Source organism: Cydia pomonella, chromosome 22 (genome assembly GCF_033807575.1).
Source record: "Cydia pomonella isolate Wapato2018A chromosome 22, ilCydPomo1, whole genome shotgun sequence".
In the NCBI taxonomy this organism is placed as follows: domain Eukaryota; kingdom Metazoa; phylum Arthropoda; class Insecta; order Lepidoptera; family Tortricidae; genus Cydia; species Cydia pomonella.
In genome coordinates this window covers 1,162,215-1,188,283 of record NC_084724.1, presented here as the reverse complement: position 1 = coordinate 1,188,283, position 26,069 = coordinate 1,162,215, and the positions used below count along the sequence as shown (strand labels likewise).

At 36.8% G+C, this 26,069-nt stretch overlaps 1 protein-coding gene across 2 annotated transcripts in view; it reads right to left on the bottom strand.

The window, feature by feature from the left end:
• Positions 1-23,591, bottom strand: part of LOC133530331 (phospholipase A1-like) — a 62,342-nt gene extending 38,751 nt beyond the window's left edge. The window contains exon 1 of one of the 2 annotated variants that reach the window (XM_061868238.1): positions 23,271-23,591. The gene's annotated coding sequence lies outside the window, so the exon portion shown is untranslated. The remainder of the gene's footprint in view (positions 1-23,270) is intronic. The other variant, XM_061868239.1, reaches the window with a different exon arrangement.
• Positions 23,592-26,069: the final 2,478 nt, after the last annotated feature.

Genomic DNA, 26,069 nt, shown 5'->3' with positions numbered 1-26,069 from the left:
CTTCGGTGGCCAGTTAACCAGACGCTTCGCGATTCATGCAAAAAATTTGTGCGCGCCGGGACCCCATGGACATGGACCTAGAGTTTCAACGTCAAAAAAAACAATTTTATTTAAATGATGTCATTCAGTTGTCAATCGTGCATTTCAGTCGTACTAGTTTGTCCGACCGAACATGTTGGCGCAAAGACGCACGGGCGAATGATAACAAATAGCATTTATACAATCGTGGTATAATAAAGAGCTTTTCAGTAGAGTACCGTGTTTGGCAACGAAACTTGCTGAGTTGCCTAAGTGAGGTACGAGATTGAAAAGCTTGATTATATCACAATTGTATACAACGCTTCGCGATTTCTGATAATATTTTAAATAAAAACGCATTTGATTATTATTACAATGGTTATTACCTACCTGATAATGGTATATGTAGGTACAGGTATTGTATATAATGTAAATAATGACTGACTAGATGGCAACATTGTATCGATGAATACAATATTTCCGGAAAATTACAAGATAATTACCAACATTCATCATTGGTCATATTTTGTTTTATATGCACACAAATGTGTGGTTCTTTTGATAAAGGTCCCTTTTAACGGGTTGGCCCGATCGTATAAAAAAGATGGAATTTTGGGTAGTAATTTAACACGCCTTGTAGCAAAAATTGAGTCTACTGTTTTTGAACCTCGAAATTAAAGTGGACCGGACGAATCCAGCCCCATTATTTCCCCTAAAAGGGCTACCTATACAGTTATTTTTATGCTTACCTTGAATTAATTACCTATGACAATGACAATATAAAAATTAATTTAAATTAATTAAATTAATTAAATTTAAATTAATTAATTAAATTAATTTGACAATATTAATTTCAATAAATAATTGTTATTATAGGGACATTCTTACACAAATTGACTAAGTCCCACGGTGAACCAAGAAGGCTTGTGTTGTGGGTACTCAGACAACGACATATATAATATACAAATACTTATAATATTAGAGTGTAAGATCGATTACAGCAGCCCCCTAGGCGGCTTTGTTAGCTGTCATTATTTTTAGAATACATGTATATGCTGTATTAATGAATAAATTAAAAAAAAACTTAAAAACATAGAAAACATCCGTGACTCATAGTCCATTGAATGAGTCCCTCCAAGGGGGGTCTAGAGTGCGTGAGTTAGTAACGTAAGATGTTTCTTCGGAAACATGTCAAGAGTCCCTAGGTAATAAACATACTAAAACCCCGGGACACTAGGAGGAGCCCCGGAGTGGGGGGAGGGGGGGAAAGGGTCCATTTTTTCATTTTTCGCTTAAATCTCAAAAACGGTACATGTTAGAGAAAAACTTTCAAGGAAAAGTTAAAAGGCCATAAAATTATCTACAAGTTGTACCTAAATCATTTTTTTCTATTCCCAGCCGTTTTCGAGCTACATCCCATGAAAGGTGAAAAATTCGAAAACTTTTTATGTTACCAACTTAGGGTTATCGTAACTATATACCCTAATAAAATTCAATTCCTCCTAAACGCCTCCATTGTGGAATCTGGTTTTTTTATCAATGATAGACCTAATTATGAGCAATCTATCGGTACCGGTCACAAGTTGCACTTTTGAGCTTTTTGGAAGAAAAAAAATAAAAAGGTCAAGTTGCGTAACTACCCTAATATAATATTTTGACAATCGATTCCTCCTAAAGGCTTCCATGGAGGAATGTGTTTTTTTTACCAATGATAGACCTAATTAAGAGCAATCTATCAGTACCGGTCACAAGTTGCACTTTTGAGCTTTTTGGAAGAAAAAAAATAAAAAGTTCAAGTATCGTAACTACCCTAATAAAATTCAATTCCCCGTAAACGCCTCCGTGGTGGAATCTGGTATTTTTATCAATGATAGATCTAATTATGAGCAATCTATCTGTACCGGTCACAAGTTGCACTTTTGAGTTTTTTGGAAGAAAAAAATAAAAAGATCAAGTTCAGTAACTCAAACTACCCTAATATAATATTTTGACAATCGATTCCTCCTAAAGGCTTCCATGGAGGAATGTGTTTATTTTACCAATTATAGACCTAATTAAGAGCAATCTATCAGTACCGGTCACAAGTTGCACATTTGAGTTTTTTGGAAGAAAGAAATATTTTTTGATCGATTGATGTGATAAACATGGGTATGTAGTATGGGGAAATTGTTTGAGCCAAAATCATTTTTTCCTGCATGTAACTCAGAAACGGCTGGGAATAGAAAAAAATGATTTAGGTACAACTTGTAGATAATTTTATGGCCTTTCAACTTTTCCTTGAAAGTTTTTCTCTAACATGTACCGTTTTTGAGATTTAAGCGAAAAATGAAAAAATGGACCCTTTCCCCCCTCCCCCCACTCCGGGGCTCCTCCTAGTGTCCCGGGGTTTTAGTATGTTTATTACCTAGGGACTCTTGACATGTTTCCGAAGAAACATCTTACGTTACTAACTCACGCACTCTAGAACTTTTTATTCAATGGACTATCAGGAACAAATATCTGTGCTCATAACACAAATAAATGCCTTACCGGGATTCGAAAATTTCGAACCTAGGACCATCGGCGTCATAGGTAGCGTCACTATATACCCACTAGGCCAGACCGGTTATGAACATTTCGTGTGTAAGTTTTAAAGTCTTACTAGTACTAAATAGAATAATACTATCCCCAGGCTTCTTCAGGAGAAAACAAATGAAAGCCGGCAACAAGCCTCGTCCCAAGTATAAACACAAAAACAACGAAAACTAATAATTAAAGATAATTAAAAAACATACCTACATATTTTTTATGATTAAAAAGAGTATATTTCAAAATAAACCCAAAAAAAAAATACTTAAAAAATAACAAAACTTAAGACTAACTTAAGTCTAGTCAAAAAGACCCCCCCGAGTTGTCCCCGGCGCAAAGGTACCCATAACGCTAGCCGCGTTGCCACGTTGAATGGCGATGGATACCTTTGCACCTACATATTAATCTTTTTAACATAAAAAGTGAACACATTTCAAATTGAATTAGGCTCAAGGTCCCTTTTTCCGGGGATAGACACATATTTATCGTTGAATCTCCGCTATCTGTATCAAAGGGAACTGCGAGCCGAGATCAAGGCCGAATGTTACTACATGATCATGACTATAAAATATAAATAAATAAATATTATAGGACATTATTACACAAATTGACTAACAATAAGTCCCACAGTAAGCTCAATAAGGCTTGTGTTGAGGGTACTTAGTCAACGATATATATAATATATAAATATTTATAAATACTTAAATAGATAGAAAACACCCATGACTCAGGAACAAATATCCATGTTCATCACACGAATAAGACAAGTGCTCTTACCAGGATTTGAACCCGGGACCATCAGCTTCGTAGGCAGAGCCTTATTGAGCTTACTGTGGGACTTAGTCAATTTGTGTAATAATGTCCTATAATATTTATTTATTTATTATTATTTATTTATAATAAGAAAATAGTACATTACGATACAAGTGCGAAAAATACTCGTGTCGATTTAAAACACTCCCTTCGGTCGTGTTTTAATTTATCGCCACTCGTTTCGAATTACCTATTTACCTATTCGCACATGTATCATACAACGTTTTACAGTACATATGGCCCTTTAAATGTTCGACACAGTAACATAATATGCTACTTCTCGCACTAGTGCTATAAAGTAGCCCCATATGTACTGTAAAATACCATTTAGATTACTATAGAAATCATGCAATTACATGAAGTAGGCCACTTTAAATGACAATTTTTACAAACAATAAAAATAACAAAATACAATTACAAATCAATGAAAAATTTTATACTTATTAGAGATGTATGCAGAATTACACAAAAAACTATGAAAGAAAAAAATACAACCAACAAATACTAAAATTCTTCTTTAGAGATATAAAAGGTCTCTAAGTGTCAGAGGTAAAATATAATTTAAAAAAAAAACGATCATTAAATTATTCTTAGAGATGTAAAAGGTCTCCAAGACTTGAATGAATATAAAATAATAAATAATTAAACTAAATAATAAATAATTAAAGACAAGAAATTAAATCAAACAGACAAGAACCGAATGAAGTGTCTCACGTTAATGCCACTCAAAAGTAAAGTTACATACTTATAACATAACATCCTGTATGTCACCTTATTGCACATAAACAAGTTTGCAAAGTAAAAACACAATAAAATATGTATTTTGAAAAGTGAACTTATCCCTAAAAGGGATCTCTTCCAGTTAGCCTTATGATACGGAAGCTTCGTCTCTACATGTCTCATCATGATTGTCTCACCCTTGAGACAAAGTTTGAAGCGGGAGCCTGGGGTCCGTTTGGCAACTAATCCCAAGAATTGACGGAGGCACAATTTTTTACAAAGGGAATAACTGTCAACCGAGGTGAATAGGGATAAAATCTGGGGATACAATGTAAGTGGGTAGTTTTTAAGAAACTATCAGGTAATGACATTTCCGGTTTATGTCCCTATTCACCCCGGTTGACGGTATCGATATCGTACATAATAGGTACATGTTCCGAAAAACTCATTGGTACAAGCCAAGATGTGAGCCCGCAACCTCTGAATTGATAGTCGCCTGGATCTTACCCTTAGGCTGCCAATGTTTTGCCTCTACACGTCTACACTATCGGTCCGATTCGAACAATGCTTATATGATGTCACACCGATATCATACTGATCTGTCAATATCAAAAGTGACATTTCTTCAACCAAAAACGTCAATTTTAACACTGACATATCAGTATAATATCGGTGTGATATCTTATAAGCATTGTTCGAATCGGACCATAAGCACAATGCTTTCCTATGTCCAGATCTTCCCCTCTACAGGTCCTAATTCTCAACCGATTCTCGTGAAACTTAGGGAGCACATTCAGTATATAGAAAAAAAAAATGTTTTATTTTTTAATATGTTCAAAATGGTGGAAGTTGGCATAAAGGATTTAAGTACCACTACGGTATATGGCACTCAATACCACTGTGAGTGTGCTGTAATAATGACTGAACCAAGTACAATTTTTTTTTTTAAAGATGAATCTTATCGCGAGGTCTACAGCTCACAGAGTCACTAGATTTAATTTGCCACCATTTTCTAGTCTCTTTCATTGGACTGGGTCTAGTTGTCCAAGCGTTAGCGAAGGTCTCTGTTTTGGCTTGGACAAAAATTATTTTGTATATCCGAACGTTCTCCTCTACAGCGGTGGCAGCATGGTTCCATTTTTATCACTTGTCACTATGCCCGTCACTTTCGCACTTAAATACTTGTTAGAACGGGACAGGCATGGTGACAAATGATAAAGAGCCGACCATCTTAGCACTACTGGTCGCATTTCTCAAACGATTCTCGTCAAATTTTGTGAACAGGTTCAAAAATCTTTTGTCGATTGAATTTTCGTTTTTTTTTTTCATAATGGCGGAGCCTTGGGGTGTACAAGGCCTATAGATCATAGAGCCACTTAGTATTATACAACGCTCCTTTATAAGGGCAATGAAGCCTCAAAGGTCATACAGTGATCGGAACTATGGGAGTAAAACTTTAACAAAACTTATCAAGCGGACGTAAAAAGAGTGCTTATAGCCTTAAACATATTCGAATATCTATGAATGTAAATATTTTTATGGCTGTAAGTACTATACTATTCCACTCCCTATGGACATGAATATTTTCAGGGCTGTATGCACTATTTTATGTCCGCTTAACAAGTTTTGTTAAAGTTTTACTCCCATAGTTCCGATCACTGGTTATAGAATCGTCAATCACGAAGCAAATCTGTGTCACCTAGTTCAGGTAACCACAGACAGTCAATCTACTTTGACCTTAAACTTACCCTTAACCCTTTTCCAGACCGCACCAATCTACAAGATTTTCCAAAAATATTCATATATATGTATTCCAATTAATCCAGCTTTGATGATTCATTTGAAGACCAGTCACATTTCTAGTAGTGGTAATTTCTCTATACATTTTTCTCTCTGGATGTTGGCCATAGATGAATAATTTTTATATGAGTTCAATATTACTAGTATCTGTGTTTGTACGTTTTTCTTTTTATTATATTATTGTTTTTTAGGGTTCCGTAGCCAAATGGCAATTAGGGTTCCGAATTGGCAAAAAACGGAACCCTTATAGATTCGTCATGTCCGTCTGTCTGTCCGATTCTGTCACAGCCACTTTTTTCCGAAACTATAAAAGCTATACTGTTCAAACTTGGTAAGTAGATGTATCCTATGAACCGCATTATGATGTTTACACAAAAATAGAAAAAAAAACATTAAATTTTGGGGGTTCCCCATACTTAGAACTGAAACTCAAAAAATCTTTTTTCATCAAACCCATACGTGTGGGGTATCTATGGATAGGTCTTTAAAAATTATATTGAGGTTTCTAATATCATTTTTTTCTAAACTGAATAGTTTGCGCGCGAGACACTTCCAAATTGGTAAAAAGTGTGTCCCCCCCCCCCGTAACTTCTAAAATAACAGAATGAAAAATCTAAAAAATATATATGATATACATTGCCATGCAAACTTCCACCGAAAATTGGTTCGAACAAGATCTAGTAAGTAGTTTTTTTTTAATACGTCATAAATGGTACGGAACCCTTCATGGGCGAGTCCGACTCGCACTTGGCCGCTTTTATAAGAACTAGGTTACTGCAAACGGCGCTGTAAACAGACGCCTAGCATACAAAATCGGCAATAAAAGGCAAAAATCAAAACGGTCAGACACAAATATTTTCTTTCTCATTCCGTTCCCAAAATTTCGTTACGATTGGTTAAGTTTTGGAAGACAATGTCGAGAACGAAACCTCGATATCTGAGATTTTTACGCAGGATGTTCCGCCTGAGCTGCAGTAGGTAGTCCTTATCGCACTAATTTAGGAGCCGTCCCCGTCAGCGCGACGGAGACATTTAGGTAAAAATCACAAATCTGAGAAGGGGCTCAGCTGATATATCCTCTTAAGGCAAATTAATGACATAGATCACAAACTTGAAACAAATGACACCGGTATTTGACAATAGTCAACTCCATTAAGTATTAACTTTTTAGGAGATTAATTTTTGAGGTGTAAGATAGATAGTATTGGCCTCCTAGAAAGGTTTCTAAAACTTTCTGTACCTGATGCGTACTGTAGTAGACGGAGGCGACCGCCACTACTGGCCATAGTGCGCACGCGTACTCGTCTGCGCCTGCACTCCCCCGTACTGCGTGCAACTGCGCTCGCTAACTCCTTACTCACGGCCCTACCAGAGTGTGATCTGTTTGCGACAGGGATAGGAAGACTAATATCTGAGTGGAAAAGTGCTTGAAAGGATGCAAGACAGATATTTGTAGATGTAAGTTAGTTTTTAATTAATAAATAAGTAGTTTTTAAGTTATGAATCTACGTAACGCTTTGGCAAATGATAACTTGATTCAATAAATTCAATAAATATTAACAACAACACAAATTAAAAACCTTTTGCCTAAGTGCGTCACTATGATTTTCTTGGTGCACTCATCGGATATGTATCAGGCACTTTGAATGCGCGGACACGCGTATCGGATAACATATTACCATAAACTATATCTGACGTACTTATTAATGAATGATTATAAAGAGTATTACGTCTAAAAAGAGTCATACTCCCTAGTTTCCCAGCTGAAATAGATGACGTTTATTATTATTTATTTAAAAGGCGTATTAAACAGAAAACATTCACAATTTTTTACAATATATAAGTGGTTGGTATTATATAAAAATGCCATCCAAAATAAACATGCACAGCGAGATAAAATAAATAACAATGAGCAAACTATTCGAAAATTTTACCTAAAATTATACTAAATTACATAAATAAATATAACATTATTATTATTATTTATTTATTCATAAACTAAACATGTCAAATTGCTTAATATTATTTAGGTCTTTAAGGGGTTTATTCGACTAGGTACGGGAAGGATACTAATTACATATGTATGTAATTATGTAAGAATTTACTTATACCATGCGATATATAAATAAATAAATAATAAATAAATATTATAGGACGTTATTACACAAATTGACTAAGTCCCACAGTAAGCTCAATAAGGCTTGTGTTGAGGGTACTTAGACAACGATATATATAATATATGTATAAATATTTATAAATACTTAAATACATAGAAAACACCCATGACTCAGAAACAAATATCCATGCTCATCACACGAATAAATGCCCTTACCAGGATTTGAACCCGGGACCATCGGCTTCGTAGGCAGGGTCACTACCCACAAGGCCAAACTGGTCGTCAAAGAATTCAAAGATATGCAAGTACCTACGTGTGTATGTAAATTATGGATTACTTGGTTACGAATTGCAAAAAATAATCTGTTAGATATTTTTACAATTAAATTATTTTTACATTTCAAATGTGATATTTCGTGAAAGGAAAAACGAGTCTTACAAGTGTGATTGGGCACGACAACGGGCCCCGTTCGCAAGTGCCGGTGAACGTGTTGATCTAATAAGCCCTAATTTATAATAGGCGCGAGAAGCACTTCAAACTATTCGTAAAGATAAAGTTTTATGACCAATCGGTGCATTTTTTGTGTTTTTTTAGGGTTCCGTAGTCAACTAGGAACCCTTATAGTTTCGCCATGTCCGTCTATCTGTCTGTCTGTCCGAGGCTTTGCTCCGTCGTTAGTGCTAGAAAGCTGAAATTGGCATGGATATATAAATCAATAAAGCCGACAAAGTCGTATAATAAAATCTAAAAATTTAATTTTTTTTAGGGTACCTCCCCTACACGTAAAGTGGGGGTGAACATTTTTTTTTTGCTTCAACCTTACAGTGTGGGATATCGTTGGAAAGGTCTTTCAAAACTAATAGGGGTCTTCAACAAACATTTCTTGATAAAGTGAATATATTCGGAGATAATTGCTCCGAAAGAAAAAAAAATGTGTCCCCCCCCCCCTCTAACTTTTGGAACCATAGGTCCAAAAAATATGAAATTAATCTTGAAGTAGAGCTTAAGAAAGACATTAAATGAAAACTATAGCGGATATGATCAGTTTAGCTATTTTTGAGTTATCGCAAAAAGTTTCCCCTTCATAGTAAAAAGACGTACACCCACAGTTCATTCCTTGGTTAACAATCTACTACACTTTAAGCTCCAGTTTAGCTTATTGTGACGGAAGAGTAACTACGGAACCCTATTCTGAGCATGGCCCGACATGCTCTTGGCCGGTTTATTTTTATAAGCCATTATTACACAAATTGACTAAGTCCGACAGTAAGCTCAAAAGGCTTGTTTTGTGGGTACTTAAACAACGATATATACCGGGTGTTTCCTGTAACACGAGCAAATAATTAAACCATATATTGTACTCCTAAAATGATATAACTTATGATTAACAACTTTTAAAAATTATGAAATCTTTAGATTTTATCTTTTTCATACAAATTTAATATTATTTTCAATGTACGCTGACATCAGTGTGTTTGACGTTGCTTGTCATTGTCACGCTTTAAACGTAACCAAATTCGCAATACATTGCGTCTTAGAATTAACTTCAATGTGTAATAAAAATTAAAATATAAGTTATTTTTAAAAGTCGCTGAACAAATGTTGATCAGTTTGAGGAGTACAGTCTACAGTTTAATTTATTGCTCCTGTTACAGGAAACACCCGGTATAAATACTTAAATACATAGAAAACACCCATGACTCAGGAACAAATATTCGTGCTCATCACTTTGACGACCGGTCTAGCCTAGTGGGTAGTGACCCTGCCTATGAAGCTGATGGTCCCGGGTTCAAATCCTGGTAAGGGCATTTATTTGAACCCGGGACCATCGGTTCCATAGGCAGGGTCACTACACTCTAGGCCAGACAGTTCGTCTGAATTCAATTGTATTTCGTCAATTATATACCATGAGTCATATCGCCTGTTGGGTATTTCTTTTCCATTAACATGGAATCCTAGAACACATACCTACTATAGTTTAAATAATTCATGATTTGCGGTTTCCTCCTTTCAAGTGACGTAATTGCGGTTAAACGTCAATAATATCTACACATTGTTCTCCTTTATTTCAAAGGACTAAGATCCATAAGCGTTGACATGTTTTTGAAGGCGATGTACTTTGGAAAACCGTTTGGAATAATAGAAGATGGAATTGAATAAAATAATGACTTATTGGAAATGCTAATATTGTGATAGGGATATTAAATAAAATCTATTGTGCACATATCATAGTTCACCTCAACAACATAGCTCGATGGAGTATCATGAGATTACTCGCGCCCATTGACATATATCTAAGGACGGGCCTTACGGGCAATAAGGATGAGTACAGCGGTGTCACGCACACGAATTCGAACCAATCGTGCAGTCTAACGCCACAACGCGATTGGTTCAGGAGTTCGCACCACGCGCGCGATTGGTCGCAAATTGCGGGGATCTTTCTCTTTTACTCTCACTAAAACGTAATTAGAGTGACAGAGAAAAATGCCCGCAATTGGCGAACTTCGATTTTTGCGATTATAGCCCAGGCGAGCCTTACGAACATACGAATGGGCCCCATTCAATGGGGCCAAAACATGGGTGTCAAAATCGCATTTAGTTACACCGCTGCGCTCAGTCGTCTGGCGAATTGCGCACTGGAAAGGCATCACGTAATGCCAAGCCAATTTTTAAAATGCCTAATTGTTTCGTGTAAATGTTTAAAAACTATTACAGAAAAATCAAATATACTTATGAGATTGCATATGATCGATAAATTATTTCAGATTACATTAATTTCTTACTTAAAACAAATTTTAAGCAATCATTTGAAGCACAATGATTATGACGATCTTGCTCGGCGCTCACGGCGCGGCGTGGCGAAAACACAGATACATATTAAAGTAGACTGCACTCTCGCCTCCAAAAAACGAGCCGAGCGAGATAGCCCGAGGGAGACCTCGGCTATTACCATATTTATTAAAATAAATGACATTTTTATTGGTTAGGTAGGCAGGCTACTTTATTGACTCACTTAAGAATAGTACTTCTAAATGTTAACATTTAGTAAAAATCAAGCTTCTTGGGTTATGAAGTATTTTGTATGTTTGTATATTAAAAAAATATGTATTTATCTAACACATTTTAATATGTTTTAAATCCCACTTATTCCTACTTAATATTCGGCAAAATCTATAATAATGACATTTATATAAATAAATATAGTAGCATGGCTTGTTTAGCGGCAACAATGATAACATTTATTCAATTGTCACTTCATCGTCGCTCTTAAGAAAGAAAGAGACTAAGGTCTCCCTCGAGCCATTATTCTAGTCAAGTTTTTTGGAGGCTAGAGTGCAGCCTACTTCCGTGTATGTCTCTGGCCAAAGCCACTTGATTGTATCTTTGCTCTGACCATCGGCCACGTAGTTTACGCAGTATACAACAGATGGCGCTGTATTTATGCTTAACGAGACTGTTCGGACGAAATTGCATATTGCATATGCATGGGCTTATCTTTACTTTAGATCTATGGGTGCAAATAATATTTCTTCGACTATACAGTCAGCAGCAATATTAGCGAATGAAACAACACCCTATGAATACAGTGATAGCGTGTGAATGCGTGCGTGCGTGTGTGTATATGTGTATCTGTGTGAGAAAGGGAGAGAGATTACAGTCTCAGATATATGTTTCTTGACCCTTTGAACGCTTTATATCATAAACAAAAAACGTCACTGACATGCCAAGGTCACGGGCGCAAGCGAGTTAATGTACAACCCATTTGAACCTTGGATCCAAAAAATATTCAAAAATTCGTATTACAAAAGCTGAATAAAAACTATAGCGAAAATGATCGGCATAGCAGTTTTCGACTTGCCTATTCTAACACAATGGTAACTACGGAACCCTACACTGAGCATGGCCAGATGCTCTTGATCGATATTTTATTCTATTGAAGACTTTTTTAGGTTTCTGTTATATTTTCCTTGTTATAATGAGATAATGCCTCTTACTCGTAATATAGACATACGTGTAATTGATGAATTCATTCTTTAATTGTCCTTTTTAGGGTTCCGTAGTCAACTAGGAACCCTTATAGTTTCGCCATGTCCGTCTGTCTGTCTGTCTGTCTGTCCGAAGCTTTGCTCCGTGGTCGTTAGTGCTAGAAAGCTGAAATTAGGCATGGATATATAAATCAATAAAGCCGACAAAGTCGTACAATAAAATCTAAAAATTTAATTTTTTTTAGGGTACCTCCCCTACACGTAAAGTGGGGGTGAAATTTTTTTTCGCTTCATCCCTAGAGTGTGGGTTATCGTTGGAAAGGTCTTTCAAAACTAATAGGGGTTTTTTGATAAAGTGAATATATTCGGAGATAATCGCTCCGAAAGAAAAAAAAAAGTGTCCCCCCCTCTAACTTTTGAACCATAGGTCCTAAAAATATGAAAAAAATCGTGGAAGTAGAGATTAAGAAAGACATTATATGAAAACTATAGCGGACATGATCAGTTTAGCTGTTTTTGAGTTATCGCAAAAAGTTTTCCCTACATAGTAAAAAGACTTACTTTAATTAGGTACTGATTATGCAAATTTGCCTAGATTTGTTTAACTCGGGTGAAAGGTACCGTTTCATCCCTTGGTTAACAATTTACTATACTTTAAGCTCCAGTTTAGCTTATTGTGACGGAAGAGTAACTACGGAACCCTTCACTGAGCGTGGCCCGACATGCTCTTGGCCGGTTATTTTTGCTTAAATACGAGAAAGACAAGTGGTTAGTAGAGACTGTTAATCTGCAACTGGCTGGGTCGGCAACGGGCATGTAACACCTCTGCAGTTGCAGGTGTCCGTATGCTACGGTGACTGCTTACCATCAGACAGGCCGTATGCTTGTTTGCCGCCGACGTGATATAAAAATTAAAAAGTATAAAAGGACTCCGTGCAATCGTAATCAGTTATTTATAGAAATAGAAATAGTTTATTAGTGGCCAAAATATATCGGATAAAAAGACGAACATAAATAAATAAATAAATAAATATTATAGGACATTATTACACAAATTGACTAAGTCCCACAGTAAGCTCAATAAGGCTGGTGTTGAGGGTACCTAGACAACGATATATATAATATATAAATATTTATAAATACTTAAATACATAGAAAACACCCATGACTCAGGAACAAATATCCATGCTCATCACACGAATAAATGCCCTTACCAGGATTTGAACCCGGGACCATCAGCTTCGTAGGCAGGGTCACTACCCACTAGGCCAAACAACAAACTACAAAACAAACTAAACTTATACATAATATTACAACGTATTACATTACATTACATGACACATATTAGCCACGAAATGATCCCGACTCAGCATGGTGTTAACCTGGATGGGCCAACGCTGGTCTTCCGTCCGGGCCATAAACAAGTGAAGCACGGAAACTACATATTTAAAACATATATTATATAATGCTATGTTATTTTATTGCTGGACGAAGTCCTAAAAGACCTGTCCGCCCTCGGAATACCCAACTGGCGCGAAGTGGCGCAACATAGGGCAGAGTGGCGCTCTCTTGTTTTCACTAATTTAAACTTGTCTAAAACAATAAAAATTAAAAAATTATATATAAACTTGAACACATAAAAAAAAAAAACAAAAGTTAGTCACCGGGCGAGATTCGAACCCGTAACACTCGTTTAGCAGTCCGCGTCTTAACCCGCTGGACCAGACGGACAGTGGCCGGCAACACGAAATTAGCGACCATATTCTGCGTCGAAAGAAAAACGCATGAAAACTCGAAAACACGCGTTTTCCCAAACATAAGACTAATCTAGATAGATTGTATACCCCCAAAAACCCCCATATAACAAATTTCAGCGAAATCGTTAGAGCCGTTTCCGAGATCACAGAAATATATATATATAAACGAGCAATTCTTGTATATATATATATATATATATATATATATATATATATATATATATATATATACAAGAATTGCTCGTTTAAAGGTATAAGATACTATTTTATATTATACTATAACATAATACAAAAGGTCATATTAAAAATAGAACTACGTGTTTGGTCAAAAAGACATGCAAATATGAATGTCAAGTGTAATCACATGCATAAATTACATCTGCTAGAAATGTTTGTCATTGAGATTGTCAGTTTTAAATTCTTTAACGTGTTTTAGTTATAAGATGTTTTATAAAGTGATATAGATGACTGTCATACATTAAGAAAACTGGCCAAGAGCATGTCGGGCCATGCTCAGTGTTACCCGTAGTTACTCGTCCCTCAATATAGACATTTCGCAAAAACACCGCTTTTTGCACTACCGTGCTCCCAGATAAAAAACATGCAAAAAAACGTGGCCTCTTCAAGGAGATTTTTATCCCTATTTATTTATTTTTCTTTTGTACATGATTGAATCTTAGATAAAGCAAAAGCTGGGTCTCTTATCTTTCTTTCCATATCTGCCGTATCAATTATACGGGGCCCCAACGTGCGTTTTTGTGAGAAATCTTTACCCTTCCTAAGGGCCCAAACAATTAATTATACGGGGCCCCGCCAAGGCACGCTACGTCACTGTAAAAATGCATGTGTATTCGACTGCCAAAACTGCAAGTGTACATGTTTTACGAAAATTAGCGTGTCACTGAAAAGTACACTAAGTTTGAAGGGTATTAGCTGAAGAACAAGACTTGTCGGAGAACTAAATGCTGGTGATAAAATAATGTTCTAATAAAGTAGGTTCATAACATACAAACAAACAATTGTACCTATTTGACACTGTCAAATTTTACTACTTTTTGGGAAGTATAATTGTTTACAATACAGCCACGTATTGGAGTCTAGCAACAATCTAAAAGGATAAACAAGTAGTATATATGATGAGTATGTGTGTTTGACCCAATGGTTGACTGGTAGAGAATGCCTTTTGGCATTAAGTTCGCCATTTGTACATTTTTCTTTATGTGTGCAATAACGTTTAAATAAATAAATAAATAAATATATAAAGTCGCGATCTAAATTTTAAAGTAATTATACGTATAACATTTTGATAGAAACAAGCTTTCAAATCATGGCTAACTTTTTTTAAATTAAAAGCTTTGTATTAATTTTATCATTCAAAACCCTTGTGACAAAACTTATGTCCTGAATAAGTATGGAATAAGGTTTCCCTTGACCTATATTATTATTCATAAGTTAAATACATACATACTGATCTTAAACTACTTAAGTCGCTATAATAAATATTTTAAATAATTAAAAATATTACTGATTAATCTGATTATTCATAATTATGGCCTTGTGGGTAGTGAAGGTGCCTATGAATCAGATGGTTTTGGGTTCGAATCCCGATGGTTTTTATTCGTGTGATGAGCACGGATATTTGTTCCTGAGTCATGGGTGTTTTTTATGTATTTAATATTTATATGTATCGTTTTCTGAGTACCCACAATAAAAGCCTTCTTGAGCTTAATGTGGGGTTTAGTCAATTTGTGTAAGAATTTCATTCAATATCCCTGTTTTATTATTTTAAAACGATCAGGTTCAATCTTTATTCTTTTATCCATGTTAGCGACAATCAGTCCGTATTTTTTACTTATCTCTGATTTCTACTTACTTATCTATATTATTTTATTCGGTCTTAGTAATTCACAATGTATATAAAATGATTTCTTCTTATAATTACACTTGACACTACGTATTACTTAAGCATGCTAATCACACTGACACTTCAACATCATAACTATGCAAGTACTCACTTTCAATGATAATTATGTCACTAGTTTTATAAACAAGGTATTTAGGTAAGTACTAACTTTGAATATTGCATATTTTACACTGTATCTTGGTTGACGTGATCTGGTCCTGGCAGAATATCAGTGCCTCTCCCGTAGGGTGAAGCGTAATACTGAGCCAGAACCCTTTTGTTTTGCTGCGACGCACACAACATTTTCTATATGTATGGAACAGTATTATTTAAATGTATTTTTTTTCTTTCTACTTCTGTATTTCTAATGTGTATTTCTCTCGTATAATTTTGTATTATCTGTTTTTTTGTCATTTTATTAATTGTATTTCCTGTGTGTATTGTGGCAAACAAATAAACGGATTATCTATATATCTATCTACTCAGAAATTAACTATATAAGAACTCGATAAACACTGCAGATTATCTTGTACTTATTCGCAGATGTTTCAACCCGGAAAAGTATTATTCAACAAAAGAATGACACCATTACATTGTATTACAAAATGATTAAAGCCTATATCAAGGCTCGGAACCGGTTTTTTCTTCATACAAAGGGTACCGGTATTATTACGTTCTTTTTCGTTCTTTGGTTTATTATTTCATTTTTAATGGGACTATCTAATAATGCGAAGTTGTTACCTAAATACATGATCCAGTCCTACGTAAAGAGTATAAAATAATTAAAAATATTGGGTTATTTCGGGATTTAAAAATAAACCGGTTCCGAGCCCTGGCCTATATCCTGTAATTACCTTCCATAATTACCGTTCATTTGTTTTTGTTTTAAACTATTAACTAAAGGTTTTTGGAGTTTTCAGGTTTTCACGAGTTACAAGTAATAATATTCAGGATCTATTAGAATTATGACTGTTGAGTGTATTTGAGAGTCGTTAAAGGAATGAAGTTAATATACATAGGTATTTAACTGTGGGTAGTGACAATGAAGAAAATGCTCCCGAATTTTACAAAGGACATACCTATAATAGTTATATACCTAAGTGTTAAACTAATTTTACGGCTTAAGATTCACATGAATGAAAACGCCGCTCCCATACGCATAATTAGGTACGCTCTCATTTTTCAGAACGTTTGTCTATCATGTTTTAGTTTTTACTCTCAATTGGTCAAGGTTGACTGGAAGAGATCCTTTATAGGGATAAGTGCGCCTTCGTACATTGCAAACATTCCGTTTTATTGTATCTTAACCTGTCTGGTGATGTACAATAAAGTGTTTATTTTTAAAGTTTCGATATTTTCTATACGACAATCGGCCCGATTCGATTAATGAGATACGATAACGATAAGTTCTGGTGTAGATAAGTTCTCATTTAGATATCGTTTGTATGTCGTATAATTGACAAAAGCAACTCGATTCGGGCAACCAATGTCACTTTGACGTTAAAAATATCGTAGATAGATCTTATTGGGATCACAGTGGAATCGAAATAAACATCAATATTGACATGTCGTTTAGCTATCGATCTTTTTAAAGATCTTTCCAAGATCTTAAACGTATATTAATCATTCTTCGAATCGGGCCGATTATCGACAAATTCCAAACGAAAAGTAAAAAAATCAGGATGACAGATGGTACGAAACCAACCAACTGGGGAAGTACCTCCACCTTACAGAAAACCGCAGCCAAATAGCACTAGACCCTACTCATAGTGTTGTGTTCCTGCCGGTAAATAAGATTGCCAGAGCTCAACGAGGGGGGAGGCGGGTTTAGGGTCGGCAACGCGCATGTAACTCCTCTGGAGTTGCAGGCGTACATAGGCTACGGAGACTGCTTACCATCAGGCGGGCCCTATGCTTGTTTGCCACCGACGTAGTATAAAAAAAACGAAAACTCAAGTGACTACTTCATTGTTTCAGGGCGTTTTCTATCAACCATTGTGATGTTGGCTACGCCCCCAGTAGTTTAATCAATGTCAAGGTATGTTATTAGCTTGTACTTACTGCGCGTCCTTAAACTTGACGTGCGCGCGCCGCTGCGCGGGAGTTACGAAATAGTGCGCCGTCTACGAACCGTCTGCGTCTGCGCACATATCGCTTTTAGTACTGTGAAATGTGACTATTTTGCTTCCCACTCGGTAATTGTACTCCAACAGTTTTTATATATGAGATTATGTATTAAAATATGATAATGGTCAATAAAAATATGATGGTCTACTTTTAATCGGCACATATATTAACATACCTACCACAATATACCTATAACAATACCGTAAAACCACCCAACTATAGTCCAATACTGCAACTATGGTCCACAAGTTCAAAAGGAAATTAAGTATCTATACCAATATTCCTTGTGGTTTACTCCTAGTTTTACCTTCCATTTATAAACATACTTTGCCTTAGAACTACAAAAATATAGTAAAATACACACCTGAACGAGAAAAATTGATTTTATTTGTGGACCATAGTTGGGAGCTTTGGACTATAGTTGGGTGGTTTTACGGTACTTAAAAAAAAATTAGTTCCAATTTTGGAGCAATAGTTCCAATTTTGGAGCAAAGTGCCTACACAAGTTTGGAGCACATATTACACGGTAACAAACTTTAATTCCGATATCAAAATTATATTACTATAACTAGCTTATATCTAAAATAGGCCCTTGAGGCATTGTACCAAGGATGCTGGCGACATTTCCTCGTTGTATCGCAATACTGATACGTTGTGCGAGGAAGCCGCCAGCTCTTCGGCCACCATGAAAATGATATTATTTTGGTAGCAAAATGACACATTTTATATCGAAATATAAGTTCTAATTGACCTTCCGGTGTGCTAAATAACGGTATGTCTTAATCCGGTACTGATTATTTACCTAGATACTGTTAATCGTTGTATGCTAATATAATAGCATATCCAACTCTGCAGAAATGTCTCTTCATTCTATTAAATCAGTGAGCAAAGTTCCGTTTTGTCGTCTAGAGTGCAAAGTAAATTGATACAAATTTTGAGTTGCGTCACGTTAGCTAATAGGATGAACTTTAAAACTGGCCATACACATTAGGGTATGCCTGCGCAGTTTTACCAACTGCACAGGTAAAACTTAGCGTATGTGACATTTGACTGTGTAGTTTTTAGGGTTCCGTACCCAAAGGGTCAAACGGGACCCTATTACTGAGACTTCGCTGTCCGTCCGTCCGTCTGTCACCAGGCTGTATCTCATGAACCGTGATAGCTAGACAGTTGGAATTTTCACAGATGATGTATTTCTGTTGCCGCTATAACAACAAATACTAAAAACAGCATAAAATAGTTATTTAAGGGGGGCTCCCATACAACAAACATTTTTTTTTTTGCCGTTTTTATAAAAAATGGTACGGAACCCTTCGTGCGCGAGTCTGACTCGCACTTGGCCGGTTTTTTAACCAGCTTTACCTGTGCAGTTGAACTGTATCTATGTATGTATGGCCAGCTTTAGTTATATGCTTTGGAAATATTTTGTTTGATCGAGTCTCATTAGCACGAGTAGTAAACAATAACTTTGCTCCCTTGGTAAACAAATAACTCTTCATATTCATATCACCACAACGCTTATCCATAAAGTTACTTAATTAAACAAACATTAAACCCGTTTTACACAAATCTACCGTTTTATGATCAGTAAATATTGACGCGATAAACACGGATGCTATTATCATCATCAATAAAGATGTTTGATCTAGCTGTGTGTTTAGGATCTTAAGTAGATTAAAGCACTACATAATGCCATTGTTATTTTTTTATCTGTTACGCCCGTGGGCATAATATAGCTCATTCCATCTCAGTATGCTGGCATACAATAACACCTTTTACGGGCAAGTGTGATGAAAAATTAATTATGCTCTTGTAGTTAACAGTGAATTTAAAAAAAACATTTATAATTGTTTTATAGTACTAAAACCTACGTCTAGTTTTAGTTTGCAGTTATATCAAAAATACACAATGTATATAGATTTCGTAGCTATAAAATATAATCAAGAGCACCCTAAACCCTAATCTGTTTTTTAAAAACATTGACCGAGGGAGCAGTTCCAACACTATCCGGTAAACGGTTCCAAGCCGCCACGACACGGTTGGACAAAGAATATAAACCTATCCTCCACTCTGATTTTCACCCGGACCAAAAGTACCGAAAATACCAAGCGGAGTGATATTTGGTGAACCAGGAAAGAACCAGAGTGAGGGTCGCAGCCTCTTTCTTTCAGCCGTAGACCTATGCTCTTGATAAAGGCTTTGGCTCCGGCACGCCAAGAGCCCGCAGTCTCGACGGCAACCGGGATAAAATCATACACTTGCTCGAGGTTGGCGTATTTGCTGTGCTTTACCTTGGCCGCACTTTCAGCTGCGCCTGCCTTGTTCACCGTGTGCTAGAGATGAATGGGAGCAAAAGTAAACACATACGTGGCATCCCAAAGCAAGCTATGGCCTTTCGCCCAAGGAAGAAGCGTAAGACTATCCGGTCTTTTACCATCTAAACGACTTAGGGGTCTAAGTCGCTCCATGGGGCTCCATGATACACGGGACGTTCGCCGAGACCAAAGCTCGCCTTATCAAATCGTTGATAGCACTGTGCAATTATTTATTATGTGAATGAACAGCAGGTTGATTGTTTATACACACATAAATGGGTGAATTGCGATTTTTTTTTTGCATAATTAAGCGTAGTTAAGAAGCTGTGATGTGTCTTAAGTTAATTGATATATTTGTGTTGCGAAAATTAACCATGTAAATTGTATTGTTATGTATTTATATAAGTCTTTAGCATACGCTTACACACGTTCATGCATATAACATAACACAATCGCAAATCAATCACAGTCGTAACACAATGGAATCAATTAACTTTTGACTAATTACAGGTCCTTAACTATGTAGTATAATATATATAATAATTTAGCCTATATACGTCCCACTGCTGGGCACAGGCCTCCTCTCATGCGCGAGAGGGCTCGGGCTTTAGTCCCCACGCTAGCCCAATGCGGATTGGGAACTTCACATACACCTTTGAACTTCTTCGCAGATGTATGCAGGTTTCCTCACGATGTTTTCCTTCACCGAAAAGCTAGTGGTAAATATCAGATGATATTTCGTACATAAGTTCCGAAAAACTCATTGGTACGAGCCAGGATTTAAACCCACGACCTCCGGATTGAAAGTCGGACGTCATATACACTCGGCCACCACCGCTTTTAGCCTTTAACTATGTAGTACAATTTTAAATGTTACCAATATTTGTCCTTTTTAGGATCCCGTACCAAAAAGGTACAAAAGGAACCCTTATGATGCGGCTCTGTCCGTCCGTCTGTCACAACGCTAAATATCTCGAGAATCACTTACATAGCTATCGAGTTATGAACAACGCTAACCCAGACACATTGAAATTATTATATTTTTATTTTATTAACTACGGAAAACGCCCAATATGAAGAGGAGGCAAAATTTCAAAGTCAAGGTCAAATTTCAAATTAGGTCAAGTCGGGTATCATTTTTTCTTTTTTATCCGTAGCAAAAAAATCATATTTATGGAGGAAAATGTGAACCCCCCCCCCCCACCCTTTTCTCCGAAGTTTATCAAAGAAAAAAATATATATTTTTACGTACTTCATTGTAACATTGCTATAAATTTTACAGGAAAAATATAATCAGACCTGTATCTTAGTAACTTTTTTTATTACCAAAAAACATTTCCGAATTCAAATTGCAATTTAATAAACTTTACGTGTGTTTGAAATTTATTCATGATTACATTAAAGACACATTTTTTAAAATAAAAGGACAATTTTAGAATTATTCTCGTAAAACCAACATATGTTACTTAGTCAATTTGTGTAATAATGTCCAACAAATATTATAGGACATTATTACACAAATTTACTAAGTCCCACAGTAAGGTCAATATGGCTTGTGTTGAGGGTACTTAGACAACGATATATATAATATATAAATATTTATAAATACATAGAAAACACCCTAAGCGCTGGTGGCTTAGCGGTAAGAGCGTGCGACTTGCAATCCGGAGGTCGCAGGTTCAAACCCCGGCTCGTACCAATGAGTTTTTCGGAACTTATGTACGAAATATCATTTTGATATTTACCGGTCGCTTTTCGGTAAAGGAAAACATCGTGAGGAAACCGGACTAATCCCAACAAGGCCTAGTTTTCCTCTGGGTTGGAAGGTCAGATGGCAGTCGCTTTCGTAAAAACTAGTGCCTACGCCAAATCTTGGGACTAGTTGTCAAGCGGACCCCAGGCTCCCATGAGCCGTGGCAAAATGCCGGGACAACGCGAGGAAGAAGACATAGAAAACATCCATGACTCAGGGACAAATATCCATGCTAATCACACGAACAAATGCCCTTACCAGGATTTGAACCCGGGACCATCAGCTTCGTAGGCAGGGTCACTACCCACTAGACCAAACCGGTCGTCAACTATTATACTTACTTACTCATATAGTTACTTTTGATCAAGTCTTTCGCCTTTATAGTTATACGAGATAATTCAAAGTTTGTACGGATCCCTCGGTGCGCGAGTAAAACGAATTCGCACTTGACCGGTTTCGTTTTATTGTTGGATGTAGTACACTATAATCAATAATTTGTATATGTAGATGTCAATCGTAATGAAAAAAATCTGGCAAACGTGGGACTCGAACCCACATCTTTGGATTGCCGGGCCGCATAGCCAACGTGCAAATCGCTTACGCTCCGTAGCGATCGAAACGCACCTGTCACTGTCGCACTAATACGGTAGACTGATAGACACAAAGCGTTTCGTTGTCGCAGCGGTAGCGATTGTCACCTTGGCTAGGCTGTTTGGTTTGGACCGGCAATCCAAAGATGTGGGTTCGAGTCCCACGTTGACCAGAGTTGATCATCCTTTATTGTTTCATATCCAATTTATAGATGGACATTTTTTTGTAATTCATATTGAAATTAAAGGTAAAGATAAAGATAGTTTATTATTCAAGTAGGCATGTTACAATGCGCTTATGAACGTAAATTTTTTTTTATACTACGTCGGTGGCAAACAAGCATACGGCGTGCCTGATGGTAAGTAGTATCCGTAGCCTATGTACGCCTGCAACTCCAGAGGAGTACTCACCGGCAGGAACACAACACTATGAGTAGGGTCTAGTGTTATTTGGCTGCGATTTTCTGTAAGGTGGAGGTACTTCCCCAGTTGGGCTCTGCTCTAGATCTGGAATGACATCCGCTGTGCTGTGCCCTACCACACAGAGCGAGATAACATTCACAATGCCCATACCTCTCTTGTGGACGTAGTTTAAGGACATACCCAGGTCAAATAAAGCTACACCGGCTCTAACCATACACCTCTAACCCGAGAAGATTTCAATCCCCCCTCAATTGCAGGAGGGTATCTCAATATGGACCGGCAAGAAACTCGGCGGGACACATCTTTTCAAAACATTACATCTTATAATTAACATGCATTAAATAAGAAAAAATACAATTTAGATTACTATTAAAAACTTACCTACAACTTATGTGAACGTTCTTCTATAATGCAACGTGCAGCGTATCTTAAACTCACAACAGCATGTACACTATCAATATAATAAAAAAAATTACACATTAAATCATTAATAATATCTGAATAAGAAAAAAACAGACAACAGTTTGAAAAACACTTTTTTTTTAAACACAAAAACAAGCAAACTTTAATTAATGAAAAGTAACTGTATATCGGTACCGTGTATCATAACGCGGCCGCGAAAGTTTCAAATCAAACCGTGCAATAAACGACTCCGGCGCAACATGCAACGCGTGCGCGCGCCGGCTTACTACTGTCAAGTTTAAGGGCATCAGAGACTAGGATAATATCTTTAATAGATTAATAAGGTTCGCAGCACTGGCACTTAGCACGCTGGATAGGATTCGCATGTCGTTCCGATGTGCGAGCGGTGTCGCTATACGTGCACAGCGTTGTCTCGCTTAAACATCGGAGCGGCATGCGTATCGTATCGAGCATTAAGATATATCTGAACGAGCCTTACGGGCACTAAGAATGGTGCTGGTTCAGTGGTGTCACTCACAAATTCGAGCCGATCGTGCAGTCTAACGCATCTAGTTGCGACCAATCGCGCGCGTGATGCGAACTCATCAACCAATCGCGTTGTGGCGTTAGACTGCACGATTAGCTCGAATTTCTTGTGCGTGACACCGCTATACTGGCCCCATTCTTAGTGCCCGTAAGAATCGTCCTTATATATATGTCAATGGTATCCAGTGTAGTCGCCTAAGGGCCACCGCAAACAAGCGGTTTTTTGTTGATGCGAACAAAACACTTTGTCATTGGAAATGAGATGAAGAGTTAGCTTGGTCCGATTCAATTTTTTTTGTATACTGATAAGATTTGAGGAGTTGCCTCAATTCCTCCTAGAATTGACATTAGAGAAATTGACATAAAGAACTTAAGTGCCAATAGCGTCTATGGCGTTTAAGAGGACTGTGGTAACGACTCAACGAAGTAAGTATTTTACACATCTACATTTTCTAAGTTTAACGCGAGGTCTACATATAACTAAATACCTAAGATTCACAATTCAAACAGTATATTATGAGCATTGACATATATATCTCAGGACGGGCCTTACGGGCAATGAGAATGGAGCCAGTACAGCGGTGTCACGCACATGAATTCGAGCCAATATCGTGCAGAATAACGCTACAACGCGATTGGTTGATGAGATCGCATCAAGCGCGTGATTGGTCGCAACTAGATGCGTTAGGCTGCACGATTGGCTCGAATCTGTGAGAGACACCACTGAACTAGCACCATTCTTAGTGTCCGTAAGGCTCGTCCTTAGATATATGTAAATTAATATCAGGGTAATATTTTAATACAGGGACGATTATATACAATCACAGATTAGATATATATAAGATATGGCCATCCCATACATTAAAATGCGACCGCCTAAAAGCGCGTCGATACTAGATGGCGTCACTGAAAATGCGCTGTTGCCTAATACGGAGACTAGATGGCGTTAAGTGTCACATCCAGGTCATAAAACTTTTTAGGAAATATCATCAATACCATATAATATTATTACTCCTAGCGACATCTATACATCTTCATTGAAAGTTATTTAGACATGTCGTTGTCAACGATTACGAATAATCAACAGGTGTCACTTTATTGAGTAAATTGAATAGATTTATTTTCTTGCGATAACTCATTAAGAAAATATTTAAAATAATTTAAAAATGAGTTTGTTGTGTCAAACTATTAGTGAAGTGAAGCTAAATATGATCCATGATTCCAGCGGGGTTCGAACCGGCATCTCCAGAAACTGTGTTTCCCTATACCACGAATATCGAAATAAGGAAATTGTCTATCTGGGCATCTGCCACTGGAATTGCGCAAGAGCGATAGAGACGGACTTACACGTTCGATTTAGTGACACCCGTCGGCCTATTTATATTGCTGGCATTTTTAAAACCGACCACGACTTCGTGTGAGGTGAATCCACCGGGATCCTTGTATAGGTTAATTATTTGCCGAAGATAGCTGTTTGATAAATAGTTATCACATATACAATTTTTTAGATTTTTTTCTGGTGAGAGGGACAGAGAAAAATATATTAACATTTCTTTGATGCTAAGAATCTACGCAACAAGCTAGCAGAAAGTGTCACGCTGAAGATTAAATGTAATAACCTCTAAAGGCCTCTCGCCCTGTGACAAATCACACGCGGTTTTAGATAGGTACATTGCCGGCTAAGTGTGGTCAACCAATGCAGTTGGCAACAAACATAGGTAGCATAGGTTTTGTCTATTTAATAATATGAACGGGTTTACCGCGAAATAATAATGAAATTATGTCGCGGTAGCCTAATTCTAGTTTTGTTCTATTAGATTTGGCTTAAAGGATTAAGGAAAGGATCCAGGCGGTAAAATTTCAATAGAAAAAAGAAAACCGGCCAAGTGCAAGTCAGACTCGTACTGGAAGGGTTCCGTACCATTATCTATAAAAAACGGTCACCCATCCAAGTATTGACCCCGCCCGACGTTGCTTAACTTCGGTGATTGGAAAGAGATATTTATTTTATTCTATTTTTAGTATTTGTTGTTATAGCGCCAACAGTAATACATAATCTGTAGAAATTTCAACTGGCTAACTGTCACGATTCATGAGATACAGCCTGGTTACAGACGGACGGACAGACGGACAGCGGAGTCTCAGTAATAGGGTCCCGTTTGATCCTTTGGGTACGGAACCCTAAAAACAAGAATTTGACACTATTCGTAGGACTGGCCGGTAAAACCTATG